Source organism: Stegodyphus dumicola, chromosome 9, assembly GCF_044657685.1.
Source record: "Stegodyphus dumicola isolate Sdum_Otavi_A_Nest chromosome 9, ASM4465768v1".
NCBI lineage: Eukaryota > Metazoa > Arthropoda > Arachnida > Araneae > Eresidae > Stegodyphus > Stegodyphus dumicola.
Genome location: NC_140776.1, coordinates 100,745,842 through 100,766,593, shown reverse-complemented (window position 1 = coordinate 100,766,593; position 20,752 = coordinate 100,745,842). Strand labels below are relative to the sequence as shown.

General features: G+C 33.3%; 1 protein-coding gene across 6 annotated transcripts in view; it reads right to left on the bottom strand.

Moving 5' to 3' along the window:
* Nucleotides 1–20,752, bottom strand: part of LOC118198548 (putative G protein-coupled receptor Mth-like 2) — a 68,528-nt gene that overhangs the window by 21,217 nt on the left and 26,559 nt on the right. Inside the window, exon 1 of one of the 6 annotated variants that reach the window (XM_035370259.2) lies at nt 15,375–15,505. The exons of the other annotated variants lie outside the window; for them this stretch is intronic. The gene's annotated coding sequence lies outside the window, so the exon portion shown is untranslated. Of the gene's footprint in view, nt 1–15,374; nt 15,506–20,752 lie in introns of those variants that run through there. 6 annotated transcript variants of the gene reach the window in all.

Below are 20,752 nucleotides of genomic sequence, written 5' to 3'. Positions count from 1 at the left end.
CATGCCTACATAAAAGAAGTTGTTATATATACGTCTGGTTACTCTGCCGTATGGTTGTTAGCGGAGGTTGATTTCTAGTTAAAACTCCAGAATGCTAGTCCGAATCCCGCATAAGGCTTATTTGTTTCTGTACGTGAATACCTCCACAAGTATAATATCGATCTACCCCACTTCCTGGAATTCAGTTTTGGCGATGCTCTCAGTGATGAGATAGCTTTAACGAACGATGAGTAGAACCATTGCTCACTAATGTTTAAGAAACAAGTGTGCAGCGATTAAAAGAAAGAAAGAAAGAAGGAAAAAAAAAACACTTACATTTAAGCAACATGTAGATATTTATCATTAAAATAAGATCTAAAAGAGCTCCCTCATACATAAAAAGCTACAAACGTCTGTGTTATTCTTAACATTATAATATAATTGTCTAAAGTGTTGCTCAGGATGAAGCTATATATTTTAGAGTACTAATACTTCATAACTACTGTATTTGTAAAATTAGCTGATCATTGATTGACGATCTGTGAGACTTTTCATTTGTAAAATCCTTTTCAGATTGCTGTTTCCCATAAAGATGAATCTGTAAAGAGCTTTTAATAGGAAGCAAACTGTAATCATAAGATTTATAGCCCGTCGAAGTTCGTACAGGAATATTTATCGTCAGATGGTTATTGCCAAAGAAGAATTCATTAAAACGGATACTGTCTAAAAGAGACTGACGTATTTCTTCTTTTCAATATAATTTCAATGATCTCATTCAAAACGCCAATTTAACACTAGAAGCGCCAAGCTTTCTCCCTAACTAGAAGCGCCAACGGCAGTCAAATTGACTGCTCAACGAATTAATGTATATATTCAAATGTAAATGCTTTATAATGCTTTTAAGAATATTAATTACAGTTGTTGAAGAAATTTAAAGAATAACAGATTATTTTAATAAAAAATAGAGGATATTTTATTATAAATTTCAGCCTACCCTTAATGAAACACATTTTACAGCTTTTCGCAATTTTTACAAAACACAACTTTTTCAATATTGGAAGTGCATTTTTCACACACATAATATGAACATTTTTTACACACATCACTTGTTTTGTTGCTCTTACAAAGTCCAATCTGGCATTGATGTCTTTTCTTCGAGAGTCTATTGCTAGATTTGGAAATTTCCTGGGGCAATTTTGCGGTTTTTCTTCTGTTTAAATAAAGCTCTCTTAATTCGTCTGCTAATTGAAATAGGAAGTCGTGCTTTGTAATATTTTTATCACTCAATTTATGGTAGATAATGTAGGCATTCGTCCCTGCTAAATCCAGCATACTATAGAAAACATGCACAGGCTATCTACGTGAAGTAGCCCGAACAGAATATTTACGTGTCATCTTGTCAACGATATCAACTCCACATTTGGTTTTGTTGTAGAACTCTACTGTTTCTGGAAGCTTTTTCTTATTTTGAGAGTCTATATTTACACTTTTGGATGTAAGGTACTTAGTAGTAGGACATTTTTTATTCCTTTTTCCCTGATAGACTGTGAGCGTAGTTTCACTATTTTTTAGCAAAACTGTTTCAAATAGCCGGGATTTCCTTACTTCATGCGGAATTTCTTGTCGATGTCTTCTTACTGTGCCGACAAATCTTGTGTCTTTCATTTTAAGTCTTCTAACTAATGATAGTGAGGAAAAATAATTGTCCGTTGTCAAATTTCGACCTGAATTCAGATAATGGCTTAGAAGACGCATTACTACATTTTCAGGAAGACTTTCAGTTTCACTTCTCGATGTATGTTTTCCAAGATATGGAAAAACATTGCGCATATACTTCGAGTCTACATCGACTAACATCCAAAATTTGATACCGAATTTATCAGGTTTATTCAGCATGTACTGTATAAACTTACACCTGGCTTTGGATGGAAATAACTGCTCATCCACAACTAGATTTTCTCCTGGTTTATAGGAAATCGCACAGTTCTGTATAAATTTATTCTAAATATCGAAAAAAAGTGCAAACTTATCACTTTCTAAACGTTGAGTCCTAGTTGACTTCAAGTCAAGTCTTAGATATTTCATAATGTCTCGAAAACGATTGCGAGACATTGTTTCTCGGAAAAAAGAAGGACTCCATGTATTATTCCACAAGAAATCATAATTCATATCATTGCAACCATATGCTCCTCTTGCATAAACTCCATTGTTTTTCCAAGAAAAATATTTTCTAAGCGAGAATACCATATAAATCTACCCAGTATTATTAGCAGTCATTATGACTGTTCGTGGCGCTTTTAAGTATAACTAATAATATCTCCGTTAATTTTAATTTCATTCGATTTATATTTGGTACCAATAATTTTTGACATATTTTAGGAAAATACCAAAATTTGTGATTTCTTAAGATAAAGGGTTTTTAAGGAATCCAAGGTCAAATGACGAAAGCAGTCAAAATGACTGCTCTGGCGCTTCTAGTGTTAAACATGAAGAGTATGGCGTTTCTTTCATCCATATTTCGTTCAAATGCTCAAATGAATGAACACCAGTCCCCTCCCTTAGAAAGACCTTCACGGAGGCATCCCTCCAGATTGCAGAAGGCAGAGAGTTTTACATGTTTTTCGTTTCCAAATAATCAATCAAAAAAAAACCTATGATATTTTAGTGAGTATCTAAATACATTGTTATACTCTTAGGCAACTACATTTACACCAACATTTATGTTTATGGTTTGATAGGCTGAAACTGAAAAAAAGAGACAGCAATGATGACCCCACGTCTTGAAAACATGTATTACTGCATTCATTACAGGATAAGACTCAAACCGGAAGAATAAGCACGTGCTGTAAAACCTAAAAGATGTTGTTGCCATTCTACTCAGAAAAAATCTCAATTACCTTACAGTTGCTGAGACACGATCTGATTACTATGACTGAGCGTTTTAGCGGTGAGATCTGTTGTCTGAACTCGATATGAGAGATACACCTTATATAAGCTATCATTACTTGAAAATAACTACGAATAAATATTTTTCATTCAAAAAATATTCATTTTTATAGGGCGAAAAAACTAGTTTTCATATGTTGTGATTAACTTCAATCGTTTGAAATCAGAGCAAACCCACGACCTTCATCATGGCAAGAGGCAAGATTCCGCTTGTCGTTGCAAGAGTCCTGGTCACCATACAGGGGACAGTACTACTTTGCAGCCTCTGGAGAGGACTCCCGGCTCGTCGCATATTTAGAGTGCCCTCATGCCGTAGAGACAGTATACGCTTACAAACATATATGGAACCCGGAAACCGGAATTCGAACCCTGAATTGTCAATAGTTTTCATATGTTAAGCTAAAATCAGAAGTAAACAGTTCTTCCCCACCTTTTCTATAAATTTTAGAAATATTTTTAGATTAATCTTTCCAAAATTTTTTCATCATTACTGACGTTACGTTACGCAATTACTCATCGTCATTCACGTGATTAGGCAAGCTTTACGATTGCTAGAAATTTAAATTTTTAACTTTTTAACTAATTTTCTACGCGAATTGGCAAATAGTCAGCCTCCAGAGTACTGACAATATATGTGAAAACAAATTCTTAATTTAACTTTCAAATTATGATTAAAACCCTAGGCAGTTCAAAATCAATTAATTCAAAGTAAATAAGTTCAAAGTCTACGCACTAAGTACAATAAATGTATTTCACATTAATTTCAATCTTTATTTCGTTTTTTAATACTTTTGTATTTAAGTATTGAAATTTAAAACACAGTGTTACGAAATGTACAGGCCGGGGTGAGATGGCTTCCCCGGAAAGCAGTTTTAGGGTTGCCATAAAGGGGAAAGGAAAGGCAGGGTTACCACATTTGGCGAGAAATCGACCATTTGGAGACAAAATTGGCGACATACCATGGACAGAGCTATCATTGCTGGTCCACAGTCAGTTAGTGTGTGTGCCTCGTCTAGCAAGCTGATAGTCAATCATTGAGCGAGTGTCTCGAAGTCTAGCGCCGAGTTGGTCGTCGAGTGCATCGAGAGAGTCTTTTAGTGCATAGCGAATTAGTGCATCGTCGAGTTTTGTTTTAGACTGTGCTGAGAGTTATACTCTTGTGTATCGTCGAGTGCTTCGCGTGGAGAGTCTCGAGAGTACGTGGGAGTTCCCAGAACGATTGAACCGAAGAGTTGGGAGCTGTACTCGGGTGCTTTGCAGTGAAGCTGTCTCCACCGTTATTGCCTGACAGTGTTAAGGCTGTAGCGCTGAACGTGTCAGCGTCTTTATAACAGTTTGACAACTGTAAAAGTGATTTTGGAGCTATGTGATTAATATTGGTAAATAAAGTGTGTTTCGATACTTCATCAAGTGTCGTCGTTATTCACTCCAAATCTACAAACCCCGTACGAACGTGAAAGAAGAAAATAACGTAACAACTGATGTCAGAAAAGAAAAACGCAACAATATTTATTTTATATTATATCCGAATGATAATTTTTAAGAAAATTTTTGGCATTATTATGGTTAATGAACGCTGTTTCTTATGTCATGTTGTTTCTTTTGTATGCCCTATTCACAGTCAGATGTGTAAACCAAAAGAAGCATTTTACTTAACTTTACTTTTCATTAGTACTTAAAAATCCGTATATCTGACAATAAATTATAATGGCAGATGTGATTACATTATTTAGGCTAGAGGAAAACATGCGAAGAATATCCGACTAAAGAAAGGGATGCCTTCGTGGAGAACTTTTTACAGGAAACTAGCTTTTATTCGAGGTACACCTGCCCGCTGGTTCGCCATGATTTCAGTCCTGGTTAAACAGCCATTGTTCAGCCATCTTATTGCTTGGTTATGGGTAGGCTTATAATAGAAGAAAATTGCTACAGCTAGTTTTTAAAATTAATTAATATACGATTAGTTTATCAAAAAGAATTATATTATTCTAGAATGAAAATGAAGGCAGGCTCATGTAAAGTGCATTTAATTTCACTTGTTAGAAATGAAAATTACCTAATCGTGCATTAGAAATCTGGAGCTAAATATCAATAAAATCTCAATCAATATCATTTCATAGAATAACTGGAATTATTTTTTTAGCTTTAATGACTCTGCTAATTGATTAATTATAAAACAACCGATTTCTAACAGCATTCTCTTTTATATGTTAAAAAAATTAACTAATCAATAATTTTTTTTAAAAAAAAATCAAAAGTATTTTTTCATAAAGTATATTTTTTTAATTCTACATATTAAATTGTTCACTCTATGTTACATATTGTTGTTTATGTTTTATTAAGAAAATTTATTTCGTAACCGTTATACATTTCAATTAAGGAATTGAAATGCATAGCAGCATTACTTGAAAATAATTTAAATATTTTAAGCCAAAATAATTCTTACTTAGAAATACACAATAATATAAAATATATGATATAAAATTATAATAATATAATTTATATTTTATGATTACAGGATTCAAAGAAAGACAGAGACATATAGTAACGGATCTTATGCAAAATATGAAACCAGAAAAATCTACCAAAATAATTGCTATTGTAAGAAGTATATTCTTCCTACAGTATCTATCGAGTATTATATCTAGATGTTATTGATAAGTTAAGTATAATTTCTATCAAATAAAGCATGCTTTTCATTAAACTGATGATATGATATTTTTAATTCGCAGTCACATAACAAGGCAGGCAACTTTACTTGCATATCTCCATGAATTTCATTTCATTGACGACAGATGGCGCCACTACAAAAAGTTAATTCAAACTTGTGGAATTTCTTCGAATCTTTTCTTTCTTTTTTTTTTTTTTTTTTTTTTTCCCCCCTTCTTTTTTTTTCCTTTTAGGAAATAGCAAACTTTGCAAATCAGTCATCAGAAAATTATTCGAAATTCTACCACTTTTACTGCAAAATACGAGCAATGTTTTTGAAAAAAATATGATAACCTTCTTTTAAATCGGCCGATACCGAATTTTCGACCACTCGTATAAAATAAACATATTAAGAACTGAAAGCGAAATATGCCCTTCTCGTGTATGGGAACAACTTAGCTGATGACTTTCACAAATCAGCGCTGTAGAAGGTTGCCTTCGTCTGTGCATCAGATTAATTCAATTGAGGCGAACTGCCACTCTGTTTGGTGGCTAACAGTCCCGGCTGCCATAGTAAGTAAGGAGCCTGGATTCGGATCCTAGACAAAGCGTGTATGTTTGTTTATCCCCTTCTTATAGATCTATTATCAGTCTACCCAGTACGGTACTCCCTGGATAATGTTTTCGGTGATGTTACGTTATGGTTAAATGAAAAATGAGAAATGGTCGGCCAGTGGAAGTTAAAAATTTGACTAATTAGCACTGAAAATTCGTTTATGCAACAATCTGTTATCGGCCCGCTTAAATGGAAGGAAAAATAGTACTACTTTGTACGGAAAATAATAGGTACGGTATATTCCGGCGTATAACGCACCCTATAATTTCAAACTACATTTTTTAATTTTTAGATATATTTGCCATATAACGCGCACCCTTTTCTTTAAGGAGGAACCAGAAAGATATATGTCCCACTTTCTTATCATTCGAAGTCATTCATTGGAAGATTTTTCTCAGAGTTTCGAACAATGGTGTATTGAATTGACAAGCGATAAAGAGAACAATATGTGTTTGAGAGAAATGCTTGAAGGAGTAATTCTGCATAGAGAGTGGGTCTCTTTTCAATGCAGGTGTGCACAAGAATGTTATTTTAGGGTGTGGAAAAACGGTTTACGATAAGAATGTTCTTTCGTCCCGAATGAATTCGAGGAATTAGGTGTCAAATGTTTTCTCTGAATGAATGAAAACACAATAATTAATATGCTTTTCGTAAACGAAATGCTACGTTCATTAAAAATTATCCGATAACGAAAATTTTAAATTCATTAGTGTATACTCTTTTTTAAGTAAACAAAATTTAAATACATGTAGTAATCTAATTTTTGTATGCTTTTCTTTTCCTTATTTTTAAACGTATCATTTTACGTCCGGCGTATAACGCATATTCGTAAATTTCCATCTTTTTTTTTTTTTTTTTTTTTTTTTTTTTGGTATTAAAATTGCACGTCCTACTCAGGAATATATGGTAACTAGAAATAAATGTAAATAAAATCATAAATTCTTGTGTTTAGTTACCTTACTCAGAATTGAATCTTACACTGTCAAAAATAGCTATAGGAAAACCGGATTTCTGTTAAAAGTTATTACATAAGATTAAGTAATCCTAGGATATCACGTTCATAAGAGCAATTTACCAAGTAATATGTAAAATTTCACATACTAGTAAAGGAAACTGCACCACAAGATTTACTTCTTGTACCATCATATCAAATGAACTCAGCTGTAATGGAACCCAACGGTTATTTTGTCCATATCATGCAATGCTAAAATGGATTTTTATTGTCGATTACGCAGTGGTTTCAAACTTCCTGCCCTCTATTTTATACAGCCCGAGGATGCATTTCCTGTAAATTACGTAGCCTTAATTATGATAAGAATTTGAACTTAAAGAAAAAGTTTAAGATTTAAAGGATTCAGTTTACATTCAATTTTACATTATTTTCATTGCTAAAAATTAACTCGAGTAACTCCCCAAAAAGTCTACATATTTAATTTACATAGTGTATCTTATTCAAAGATATTCAAGCTATAAATCTGATTTATTTTTATTCGCACTTGTCGAAAGATGAATACCGATTTTTTGCAATAAAAATAATCGCTTTCTTTGGCAGAACATTTATGTGTGATCAGTTCTTTACCAAAGTTGAAAATTAATAAGTCTAAGAAATGATTGCCGATGAGTATCTACAATTCGATATGAAAATTCTTCCTAGTAATTTTCATCACGATTACAAGCTTTATCAAAACTGAAACACAGTGTGTTTTTGCAACTGGATGTTAAGAAATAAAGATGTTTATAGTTATTTACCTTCAAATATATACAGAGTTTGTCCGTAAAGTAACGAGCCTCATTTTTTTTTCTCACAATTTATTGATCGTACACATACAAAAACTTAATATTCCTCGAAAAACATACATTCCGCATCATACACTTTAGCCAGCGCTATGCCCATGCTGTATATGCCTTTTGAAAGTCCTAGGCCGGGATGTCCGTTAGAACAGCCGTCGTGGTTGCTTGGATGTTCTCCACAGTGCCCAGATGATGTCCTTTAAGCACCCGTTTCAATCAAGGGAATAAAAAGAACTCCGCCGGGGCTAAGTCAGGACTGTAAGGTGAGTGGAGAACCGTTGCTACGTCAATCCGGGTCAGGTAGAACGTCACAACAAAGGGGTTGTGAGAGGGCTGATTGTCAGGATGCAATTTCCATGACCCTTAGAGCTTCTTTCGGACTACGGTGACCCTGTTCTAACGTTTGCTCTAACACTGCTAAACATTTTTTCCATCGTAAGTACGACAAGGTCACTACACAGTGGTTCACGCCGCAGCACTTTCTGGCTTGCCGAGAGCACGAAACCCGGTACCGCTGGAATAAGCTAAGCCCCGTACCGCTGGAATGCTTAAGGACCCTCCCACTCCTTTTTCACCGGTAGTACCGCTCGGCGCTGTACAGCCGCTTCACAGTCAATTGGGACTCGTTACTTCGAGGACAAACCCTGTATTTCTTCTGTATGCGCCTCAGAAAAATACAGCAAATAAAAGAAAGAAAATAGTTAGTCATTATTTGATCTTAAATTTTGCCCGGCTTGGAAAGTTTTTGTAAATCGTTTATTTTTAATTTAAGTAAGTTATTTAATGGTTGCTTCAATGTATTAGAATTATTTAAATAAATTTCAGCCTGAAAATTTAATATCTAGTATATTTGAATTACAAAGTGTAGCCAACAGAAATACCAATCTTCCAAATACCAATCTTTAGACTTCAGACCGAAAGTAAGTATAAATTAAAATTTTTTCTTTGTGTCATTATTATAACAATTCATACATGCTTTGAAAAATATGCAGTAATTTTTTTTTCAGTTGAAAAAATAAATTATTAAAAAAATACCTATTTTCTTTATGATTCAGGCGCATCAACTGTTTTCAGAACACGCATTGTGCCTGCATGCAATTTGAATTTAAGACCACTGGTTTCTGATTAAGTTTATTTAATTATGTCAAAGCACGCATGGACTTAGGGAAGTGATGCCTTCGGGGAGGACTCTCTAAGGGAAACTGACTCGTATAAACGTTACAGATGGGCAAAACCACGAAAACGCCCATGCAGCCAGCTAGGTCCCCTGGATCGAACCCAGGTTGGAACTAACAGCGTTCAGCGACTTAACTCCTCGGTCGCTGGTGGACTTTGAGATCACTGGATTACCGTATTTAATAGCACTGGAAAGTTTTCTATTATTCGTCTATTTTCACGGTCCCATCATGTATCGAAATACCAGATATATTAAAGAAGGTGTACAAAGTAAGAGTTAATACAACTGAAATGTACAATTTTTTTTCGAAATATATGCAGCAACAGAAATTGTACGCATAAATTTAAATTCAAAGTATAATTCATAAACAATAGCAGGTGCAAATGATTTAAATATTTACATTTTAAATTTAAAATACAATCTAACAAATAATTTTATAGCATCCATTCTCAATCAGACGCTCGTTGACTGCGTTTCTGGGCTAACTTATAAATGCACTCTGAAAAAATATTTAGGATGTATATGTATTTGACAAACACTTTGTTCTAAGCATCGCATTAATAGGCTTTGCATTATGAACAATTTCAACAGTGGGAATTTTCAGCCGATATGCTGACGTCCCAGGAGAGACTGGCGAAACAAAATGAAAAAGAGGTCGCACGCGTTTTGCTAGAATTTTATTTAATTTATTTTTAAGAAAAAGAGTAGGAAAAGAATATGATGAATTCTGAAAATTAATTGCCTAAAAATAACAAAACTGGTAAAAGAACTTGCACAAAGGTTTTTCATTGAGGTTTTTTACCTCAACATACGTATATATTTGAGAGTCATCTTATTCGTAAGTGCTAATCGTGTTAATGAGAACGTGGAGTAGAACTAATCAAAATTGTGTTTTACTGCAACATAATATAAAGAAATAAGTTTCCGTGTATCCTCAGTATAGAGGGTGTCTGCACATTTTTAAAACGATTTCGGGGCTATTTAAATGCTTAAAATGTAAAGACTGTATCTTAAAATGTCGATTTGATAGCCTTTTTTCTAGACTATAAGTATGTATCGTGATTTCCATGCTAGAAGGGTTTTTCGGTTTGCGATTAGAAAGCTTTTCAAGATATCAATGGCTCCAATCTCTTTTCAAGCTTCTCAAGAGACCAGCGGCTCCATCGTAAATAAGTGAAATGTTCTAGGAACTTCACAGGAATACGTCGAAAAGGTACCCTCGCAATACCTGGCTTCATTTTTTTTTTCAAGGAATGTAGAGATATGACTTTTGCTTTATCTTGCTAAAGTTTCACTCTTCGAAATTCATTAGGATAACGATAAGAAATTTCTTCTATAAATATCGGAAATAAATCTTTCTCTTGACAGTACGTTGAATTGATTTTAATATTTTCCCACTCTGCTTATTTTTAATTTTCTTTTATAAAAGAATCTTGCGACAATCATAAACCGCTTACCGCTTTCTTCGAACCAGTTTTTTACATTGATAAAACCAGTTTTATACATTTTTTTCTTCACTCTTAATAATAAATAGACATTTTCGAGATATGACTTTTGCTTTATCTTGATAAAGTTTCACTCTTCGAAATTCATTGGGATAACGATAAGAAATTTCTTCTATAAATATCGGAAATAAATCTTTCTCTTGACAGTACGTTGATTTTAATATTTTTTCCACTCTTCTTATTTTTTATTTTCTTTTATAAAAGAATCCAGCGACAATCATAAACCGCTTACTGCTTTCTTCGAACCAGTTTTGTACATTGATAAAACCAGTTTTATGCATTTCCCCCCCCTTCACTTTTAATAATAAATAGACATTTTTGTTGCAGTCATTTACATAAACTCATGTTTCAGCAGGTGTCACACCTTTAAACAGGTTTTATACAGGTTCTATAAATTGTTCTGCGTTGAGCCACATGCCTGAGCAAAAGCTGGTGAACATCATGTTTTTAGCTTCTTTTGTTTATAAATTTCGGTTTATTTTTTATTCATTATTTCTATAGTTATAGTTAAAGACTTTGTAAATGATTCATACGTAGGCGAATTTTCTGTTCTTACCACCGATTTAACTTTAGAAACATTAGAAACTTGCTAAAGTTTCACTCTTCGAAATTCATTAGGATAACGATAAGAAATTTCTTCTATAAATATCGGAAATAAATCTTTCTCTTGACAGTACCTTGAATTGATTTTAATATTTTCCCACTCTGCTTATTTTTAATTTTCTTTTATAAAAGAATCTTGCGACAATCATAAACCGCTTACCGCTTTCTTCGAACCAGTTTTTTACATTGATAAAACCAGTTTTATACATTTTTTTCTTCACTCTTAATAATAAATAGACATACAGTACGTACATTTTTGGAGAATTCGTGGTCATTTTTCCTTGTAGAAATGATCATTGACGTTTTCTCTTTCCTATTAATAACGTTGTTTACTTTTGATTTAGAAATTTAGTTCCATGCATTATACAATGTTTTTGAATTATGGGACAGGAATATTTTCTTTTTAAAGCGCAAAAACGTATGCTTTAAGCTATTGCCAGAAAATTTTATTCCCAAATAATTTTTTTAACTCTTTGTCGAAATTATTCTAAAAAATGTGTAAACAGCCTCTGTATTTAAATTCCTTTTCTAATTTCTTCGTCACATTAATTAATTTACTTCTTTTTCTAAAGTGTGCGTAAAATCCAAACAGATATTGCAAAACAAATGTTGAAAATAAATAATTTAGTGAATATTACATGGATTTCTCATGCGGGGTCTCGTCAGAAAGTTGACTGATCTTTTTCGCTAGTCGGTTACGCTTCGAAAAAGCAGAAAACTTCATAAATGTGACCACCTCCTTATAAAGATCAGTTTCTGACTTGTAAAAGGAAACCTTAGTAAAGATTATGTCGGAGCATCGCTTTAGAAATCCGGTTTTAGTTTGGTGTTCTGACGTGAAGTACATGAAAATTTTACTTAGCATAGTAGTGCTCTAGCATGAAAAATTCCTGAATTTTTATGAAAGCTTCTTTTTACTAGTCAGAAACTAATTTTCATAAACATACACTCATTTTCATGAAGATTTCAGTCTTTACGAACAGTGGCTGGCTTGTATGAAGTACCGGTATCTGTACGATATGGAATCGACATGAAATGGTCCTGTGCAACTGGCATCGGAACTACACCTCTACAGGCTAACCGAATATGTGTCGATGTTCTGATATTAGGCAAACCTAGTACTTTTTATCAAAGAAATGAAGTACCTATGTATGTATATAAAATTATGTAGATATATATCTAAGAAAGCTTGAGGGAATAAACGATACTTATGTATTATCCCATCGAACGTGATACTGTCGCCAAGCAGTGCGACTTAGCTTAAGTTATGTATAAGCATAATGTAACACACTCGTAACATCCGCACTTTCTTTTGATGTAATTCGATTGATTCTAAGCCACATTTTCGTTTTATGAACGACAATGTAGACAATGTAGTTGTTATTGCTGAATAACACAATGTAGTTGACAATGTAGTTGTTATTGCTGAATTTTTTCCTTACATTTTGAAAAAATTAATAATCTACCTTCTACAAAACAGCAAGCAGTCGTTTGTTTTCAAAGTTATGACATACTAACATAAAAAATTGTACATTAATGAACACGATATGGTTCAGCTGAATTTGGTTGAAGAAAGTAATAACAGATTGAAAGAACTACCTGCGGGGTTATAAACAAAACTTCCTCTAAAATCAAAGGGCGTAATAGAGTAGAAGAAATCAGCGAAAGCCTTTTTTTACAAACCGCAAAAATGAAGCGGTTTGAATACTAATTGTTTTTTTAAATAAAGGGGTATTAATTCTTTCAAAATTCCGTAGGAAAAATTAGCACACTTGGAGGTATCTCCGCGAACTTTTATGGCTCCCTGGTAGCCAACTTTGACAGTCCACAGGATAATACGTTAAGCACCGAATAAACACATAATACAAAAACTATTTTGACTCGTTTAATGCCGCCCAATCGGTCTAGTGGTTAGCTTCGCTGACAGCAGTGCCAAAGAGTCTGGGTTCGAATCCCGGAGAAGTTATGGATGTTTGTATATGTATAGGTCATGGGGGCACTCTAAATATGCGGTGAGCCGAAAGTCGCCTCGAGAGTCGGGTGGGAGGGGAAGAGGAGTGGTAGATCCTCGGCGTAAACTTGCTCTACTTGCCACAAGAAATTTTGTGGGCTTGGGCTGGCTATAAGTCAGACAAATAAGCATTAGCAACAACAACAAATCTTTTAATTCTACATTTGGTTTTGGTCCATTTTGGCCTGTATTAGCACAAAAATGACAATTACAAAATGAAAATTTTAGTTTCAGATTTCTTATACGTACTAGTTGTACATTCACTGAAATGCCACAAAATAAAGGTAATTGTTTATTTTTGCTTATTTTTATATAACTATTAGGTCAATAATTAAACTGAACTTAAAATGGGTACAGTAATAATGAGCAAAACGTTTTTGCCAGCAGTTTTCTAATCAAAGGTAATATTACGTCATTATATTATATTACTAGTGGTCATATATTATTTTGGTCATATATATAACTGGAGTACTATTACAAAAATGTGGTAGGTAAATTATTAGATACCTGAACAAGATACACTAATCATAGATTTCTCAATGGAAACTATTTCGTATGCACCAGCGGTAGTGGAAAACTGATTTCTCGACCTAAGTTTGAATTGCGGGGAAGGGGAGGATATATGCGTGGTTTCTAGGTTTTTCCAAAGTGCAACGTGAATGCAGGCCAGATTCCCTTATAAAGTCCTCTACGAAGGTAGACCTCTTTTAAAAAGATAGCCCTCTCATGTTTTATCATGATAAATTAACAAGTATATATGCATCAGATAGGGATGAGATCATTGCTTCAAAAATAAAAAATATTTGGAAGAATTTTTCGTATTATTCGAAAGAAAATATATAAATATTTTCATCTACTCAAAATCATCAGCACTCAAAATAAATTGGATAAAATTTTCATCCTCTACTTTTAAAAACGTGTATTTGACAAGGAGCAAAAAAAGTGTTGCTCTTACATGAATCCTCTAGTAGCGGCTAAGACCACTGAATACTGGTAGTTGCTCTCGAGTTCATTTGTCGGGGAAGAGACCATCTGTAAGGAAATTCGTAGTTTCACCATGTTTAACATGAAGTGAGTTCGTCGAAAAGGAACTATCAGCCAATAGTGTTCTGAAAACTATGTGCTAGGAAAAGGTTCTCAGCGGATTCATATTGACTTCCTAGCTGTTACGAAAACTCAAAAGCCAAAAATATGGACCGATAAGCGATCAGCATAATTAAGACATCGTTAATTACAAAAATATTATTACAAAAGTTGATAATTATTTAGTGTTGTAGAGCTATATCATACAAATTCTTACTCAAATACAACGGTATGCTAATGTTTTGAAACTTAAAAGCCATATACGAGAGAAATACCCCAAAATAAAATTTATAATTGAACCAACATTGTTGATTTTTTATTTTCCTTATCTAGTGGAAGCAGGCTTTAGTCAAATCAATAATTTACCAGAAAAATAAGAAACAAATTGAATATTTTTGAATGAAGTGTTTTAAGAATTAATTTAAGGAATTTTATAAACATTAAAGAAACTGCGGAAGTACCTTAAGTGCAGCATTCATATTCATTAAAATCAAACTTTCGTGCAACTAGAATTTTGTTTTTGAAAACTTGTTTCTATCTGTAAACATAAATAATAATAATAATAAAATCTAATAAATCTTTTTCTTTCAATTTTTTTATTCAATTCTTAGCCTAATTATTATCTTTAAGTTATATATGCGCAATTATTTATATTATGAATTTGCTGAATGTTGTAGAGTATAAATAAAGTATAAGGGATTTGATGAAGGAAACCATCCTTTAAAAAGGGTTTCGAAGGAAAACAAAGGTTGGGAATCTATCGTACAATATTCTACAGTTTTTAATTTCAGATTTGAAAAGACTCACAACTGCTGTCGAAAACGTTTTGAAATCGGAAAATGGGACTGACTCGATTGTAGTCAGAAAACAATATACGCACATTTCTATTTCTACATGATGAATTTTTCAAGACGTCACTAAGATAACTGCATGCAAATTTAAATAGGAAAGCATTTGCTGCTTAAAATGGGCTGTTAAAGAAGTTAAAAAAATTATAATTAAAAGAACGCTTACTTCAAGTATGTGTTTCATTTTTTCCCCTTCAGAGACCAGGTAAAACTTAATTCTTCACGTTGGTGATTACCTTGATTTTACATGATAGAGTTTCGTCTTACGTAAGCGGAATGCTCCCTAACGGATATCACATGACTAAGTCTTCCTACCAATCAACCAACTACTATGTACAATAAAACTTGTTCTAGCAAAATCTCTTTAGTACGCTGCGAGAATAAAAAATCGTTGGTTTTTGCCACGGAATTAAACGGCTTTTATCGAGTTGAAAGGTTACAAACTTCATATTTTATTTTACAGTTACTCACAAATGTTACAATAAAGAGAATAACCATCAGCAACCTGTAAAAGGTGACCTCCTTCATATTTTTCCATCAATTTTTTAAATTAGACCAAGTATCGTTGTGATTTATCTTGTCTGCCAGTAACATCCGAAAACGTCACCGAAATTTTTATGGTGGCGAGGAGCGCGGGCACCTTATACATAAGTTTTACCCCAGTTCGCCCCAATTTAGAGGAATAACCATGGGGAACTGACCCAAGTTCCTATAATCATCTTTTCTTACCACCAAACTACTTGACAGAACTTCGGGCTCGCCGTGTATTTTAAGTGCTCTCATGCTGCAAAGACACTATACATTAAACAATATTTAAGATTCACCAGAATTCGAACTTGGGCTCATCAGCAGGGCAGATAGCAAAGCTAACCACTGTTTCGATTAGGGCAGCAAAACAAGTGTACGGCGGCAATGATTATTTCAAGAGTTAACAGCGGTCAACACTCAGCACGGAATCTTAATTTCCAGCCAAGAAATTAAGTATGTCGCACTCTCACGATTGCTAGAATTTTAATGGCCATGAGGGCATGGAGAAATTTTCGGTTAGGCTTTCTGGGGCCAGAAATGTAACAAATCAAATATGCCCTTGCTGGAATTCGAACCATAGATCATCCAGTGCCAGTTGGCCAGTGTAGTACTTCCACAACAAAAGAAAGCTCTGCAGACTGCAACAATCAAAAAGATTTATAGCAATTTATATTTAATATCGGAATTATTATCATCGCATTAATTGTAATAATAATAATAATAATATAATTATAATTAATGCAGTATCTCATACATCTATTTGTCCATCTATTTAGCTACATATATATATCTTTAAATAATTCATGGTTTTCATTAAATTTCTGTTCTTTGGAGATGGTACATAAAAAGTTTTCTAATTATAAATTATTGGTTTATTACTTTGCATCTTTAGCGCAGGTTATAGGCTTTTTAATTTACTCATAATTACTTTTATTTAGAATTCCTGTAAATATATATATACTCTTAAACAACAACAAAAAAAAAAAAAAAAAAAAAAAAAACCGATGCACCGAGAAGATATAAAGCAAATTGGACACAAATTGATATGCATACAGGTTTCGACGGAAAATGCAAAATTTTACATTTTGGCTGCCAATGAATGAACGGTTGTCGCTACAGCGTATCTGATCTGCGCAACTGGCAGGATATTTAAGAGGAGAAATTACGGTTCCATGTCATAACTTCTTTACGAATTTCATTCCGTGTACTCTGGTATCCCTCAGGAAGACATTCGTAACCTCTATCTGTCGATACCAAGCTGAATAACTGTTTGCATAAGGGCCAGAGATGGACAAACGCGTTACTGACTTTTTCACTTTGTGAAGCTCTATCACTTCAATAAATCATCCATTGTTTCTCAAGCTGTAACCATTTGTTTTTTTGTACATGTACATCACTTCTACCGATTTTCGTCCCATTCGGATAACTCCTTCTTGGTGCGCCGGTTTTTTTTTTTTTTTTTGTCTAAGAGTGTATATATATTTAATATTTATACTAATAATATTAATTAACAGTACTGAGATAATACAATTTTTGCGATAATAATAATTATGATTAATTATTACAATTATTATATTGTTGGAATTTTTTATTACGGGAATTATTATTTAAAATGTTCCCTGAAATTGCAAAATCCGCATTCCTTTTTCAAAGAATGCTTCAGTTATTCATCAATAAAAATAATCTTCTTAGAAACTTAAATTAGATCACTTGAAACTTTCTTCACTTAAGATTTGACATATTCGAATGGTTAAAAATGTGCTTTCGAATTTCTTAATCTTTTTTCAAGATTAACAGAATTCAAATGCCCCCCCCCCAATTTTAAAATAAGATTTCCTTGCTTGTAACAGAGCACAAACAATAAGATGTACATTATCGTTGCAGTTTAGCGTTAGATTATAGCAAAAAACTGACAGTTGCAGTGTGCAATGTATTTGCAATATATTTCTATAGTTTTAATTCTAATAATTACTCTACTCCTATCGAGTAGCCCCTCTATCCCAAATATTTTTGCTTTGTTTTTCTGAAATTATTAAAAGACAAAACATGTGAAAGGTTTCAGATTTTATATTACGTCCAAAGGGGAGTTTTTTAATGTTTTGTGTGTTACCTTTATTTATTAAATATCATGTTCTACGTATTCAAACTATAAAATTTAGGGGTAAAGTGCAGAATCGTCCACTTATTTGACGCGTTGTGTTTCGCGCTTTTTACGAGATTGATAAGTGCGCCAAATGTGGTATCCAAGTCGATTTTGCCGTTCTGGAAGGCGAATTTCAGAGCATTTTCGCGCATGCCTAGTATGTATTTTAAATTGAAAATTTCTTTTGAGCGCGAAATTCGGAGCATTTTCGCGAGTGCTCAGTATGTATTTTAAAATTTAGAATTTCTGATTGTTGTAGAAGATAATAGATGGTAGAGGGGCAGTTATTTTAAACAATAATTCGAGAACATTTTGAAAATTCGTTACTTTTCGTTCATCGGCTGAGCGGAGTGGATTACCCCTTTTCAGGTAAGGGAAAGTATTTTAAATTTTCAGTGTTTTGTAACTATTTTAAGTGCTTAAAACTTACTAAGTTTTTGAAGCTATTTTTAGTTTTTAAAATTATGTTTTTGTCAGGACTGGATTTTCTTATTTTAAAATTTTTTGGAAGTGAAAGTATTAATTTTTCAAGGTTTTGTAAGGATTTTATGTTCTTTAAACTTACTATGTTTTTGAAATGATTTTAGTCTTGAAAGTTATTAGTTTTTTATTTTTATTTATTTATTTATTTTGAAAGGATTTCCAGTTTTAAAAATTTCTCACTTATTTGTTTTGCGCTTTTTACAAGAGTAAGAGAATTGGATTTTTATCAATTTTCTTTGACTTTTTAAGTGAAAATAGGTCGATGTGTACATGGATAAAGTCAAAAGAGTGCACAATGCCATTTTTGTGCAATTCTGGGATTTTTTTTAAGTGAAAATAGGTCGATGTGTACATGGATAAAGTCAAAGGTGTGAGCAATGCCATTTTTGTGCGATTCTGGGATGTTCTTTTTAAGTGAAAGTAGGTCCATGTGTACATGGATACCGAGTTTGTGCAACTCTTAAAAACGCGTCAAGCAGTGGGTGATTCTGCACATTCCCCATTTTTTTTTTTTTTTTTTTCAGATGAATGTATTTTAATTCTTCAGGGTTTTGTAACGATTTAAAGTTTTTGAAGCTTACCATGTTTTCTTAACCATGCTTGTTTTTTAAAATTATTATGCTGTTTTTAAAGGATTTTCAGTTTTCAAAATTTTGCTTCAACTTTTGTTTTGTATATATTTTATCTGTTCGCCATTGTAAATGTCGTGCCTTGCGTAGTGTCTTCTGGAGGGGTTGCGTGCCCACCAGCGGCCGAGCGGTAAAATCGCTGAACGCTGGTAGTTCGGTCCGAGGTTCGAATCCTGCGAACGGGCTGGCTGCATGGTCGTTTTCGTGGTTTTCCCCATGTGTAACGTGTATACGAGCCAGTTTCCCTTAGAAAGTCCTCCACGAAGGCATCCCTCCTCTTAGGCAGATAGCCCTCGAGGCTTTGCCATAATCACACACACACACACACACACACTCTGGAGGGGTTGCAAATCCAGGAGACAAGACGCGAGAGCGCGCCAAGTTTGCGATTTTGAAAAACGCGCCAAGCAGTGAGCGCTTCTGCACTTTCCCCAAATTCAGTTCAACAGCAATATCGCAAATTAATTTTAAAATGAACATATCTTTAGAATTTCCGAGGCGGTGTCTCGCGCGTTGGAGATAATTTTTTTTTTTTTTTTTAAATTTATTTTTCTTGCGGTGTTGCCATTGCTCGCTTTGAAATCGTATAGTTTTTTTAATCAAAAATTCGTCGAAGTGTTACTAAATCTGAAATCGATAATAAAACAAATTTCAGATTCAAATTAGAGCTTCCACATGTCCATATTCTATGGAAGATTACCTTATTCAAATTTTGATGGCTCTAGGTACCGTTGTTTTATCACAATGCGAGAAACATACTTACATTTATGCAGATTCTTCATTATATTAATTGCTTTAAGACATGCCGGTAGTAAATTATGGCAACGATTTCAAAAGTGATATAGCCTTTTAAAGTTTTCGACGCAAAATGCCAAAACGAAATTAATAGTCATTCTGGGCAAATTGCCCCTTTGGACTAATAATGAAAAAAAGTAGATGAACATTAAAAATTGATGATTAAATTAAAAATCCAGCCAATGAAGGAAAACAAAGGACGCATTCAGAATATGCACAAGAAGATCCAGGTCCAATGTCACATTACTTTTTTAATGAATTTGTTCATTAAATTGATTTCTCACAGTTTTTAGTGAAACTAAAATTAGAATGTTTAAAACATTTTCAGGTTACACTGGAAAGAATCAAATGACAAAGAAAAAGCGCAAAGATTTGTTTCAATTTCAAAGGGTTCCAGGATTCAGACATTCCGTTTCTAGAATTTAATAGTTTCTGTTACTCAAGCTGCAACAGTTCATTTAATACGTAATAGATGGCGCCACTATGAAACAAGAAGCGGGATAAGAAGCATATATAATAAAACACAAAAATAATTTCCCAAACCTTTTATCAGACTCGTTATATTTAATTTAATACCTTCATTTCAAACAAATGATACATTCTGAACTTTAGTAGGATGCGATCCATATATTCGTGAGGTGCCTGGGCCCTGTCTTATTCAAAAGACCATGAGTATCGATAGCTGTTAGTTTTTACAATGGAGTCGCTTCATATAGGATGAAAGAATGAAAGATTCTGGAACTGCTGATCCTGTTAATAGTGAAAATAATTTGAAGAAAAGTAGTATTAGTTTATAAATACTATAATACCATTGCAAATTTTGATCATTTTCGTTATAGGACAACACGCATCAAATAATTTTCTAGAGAAATACAAAATATGTTTGATTACTAGCAGAACTTTTCTTGATTCTTGTTTATGTGATCTCACGTAGAGGTGCCGGAAATAAGACAAAATAGTATTTGA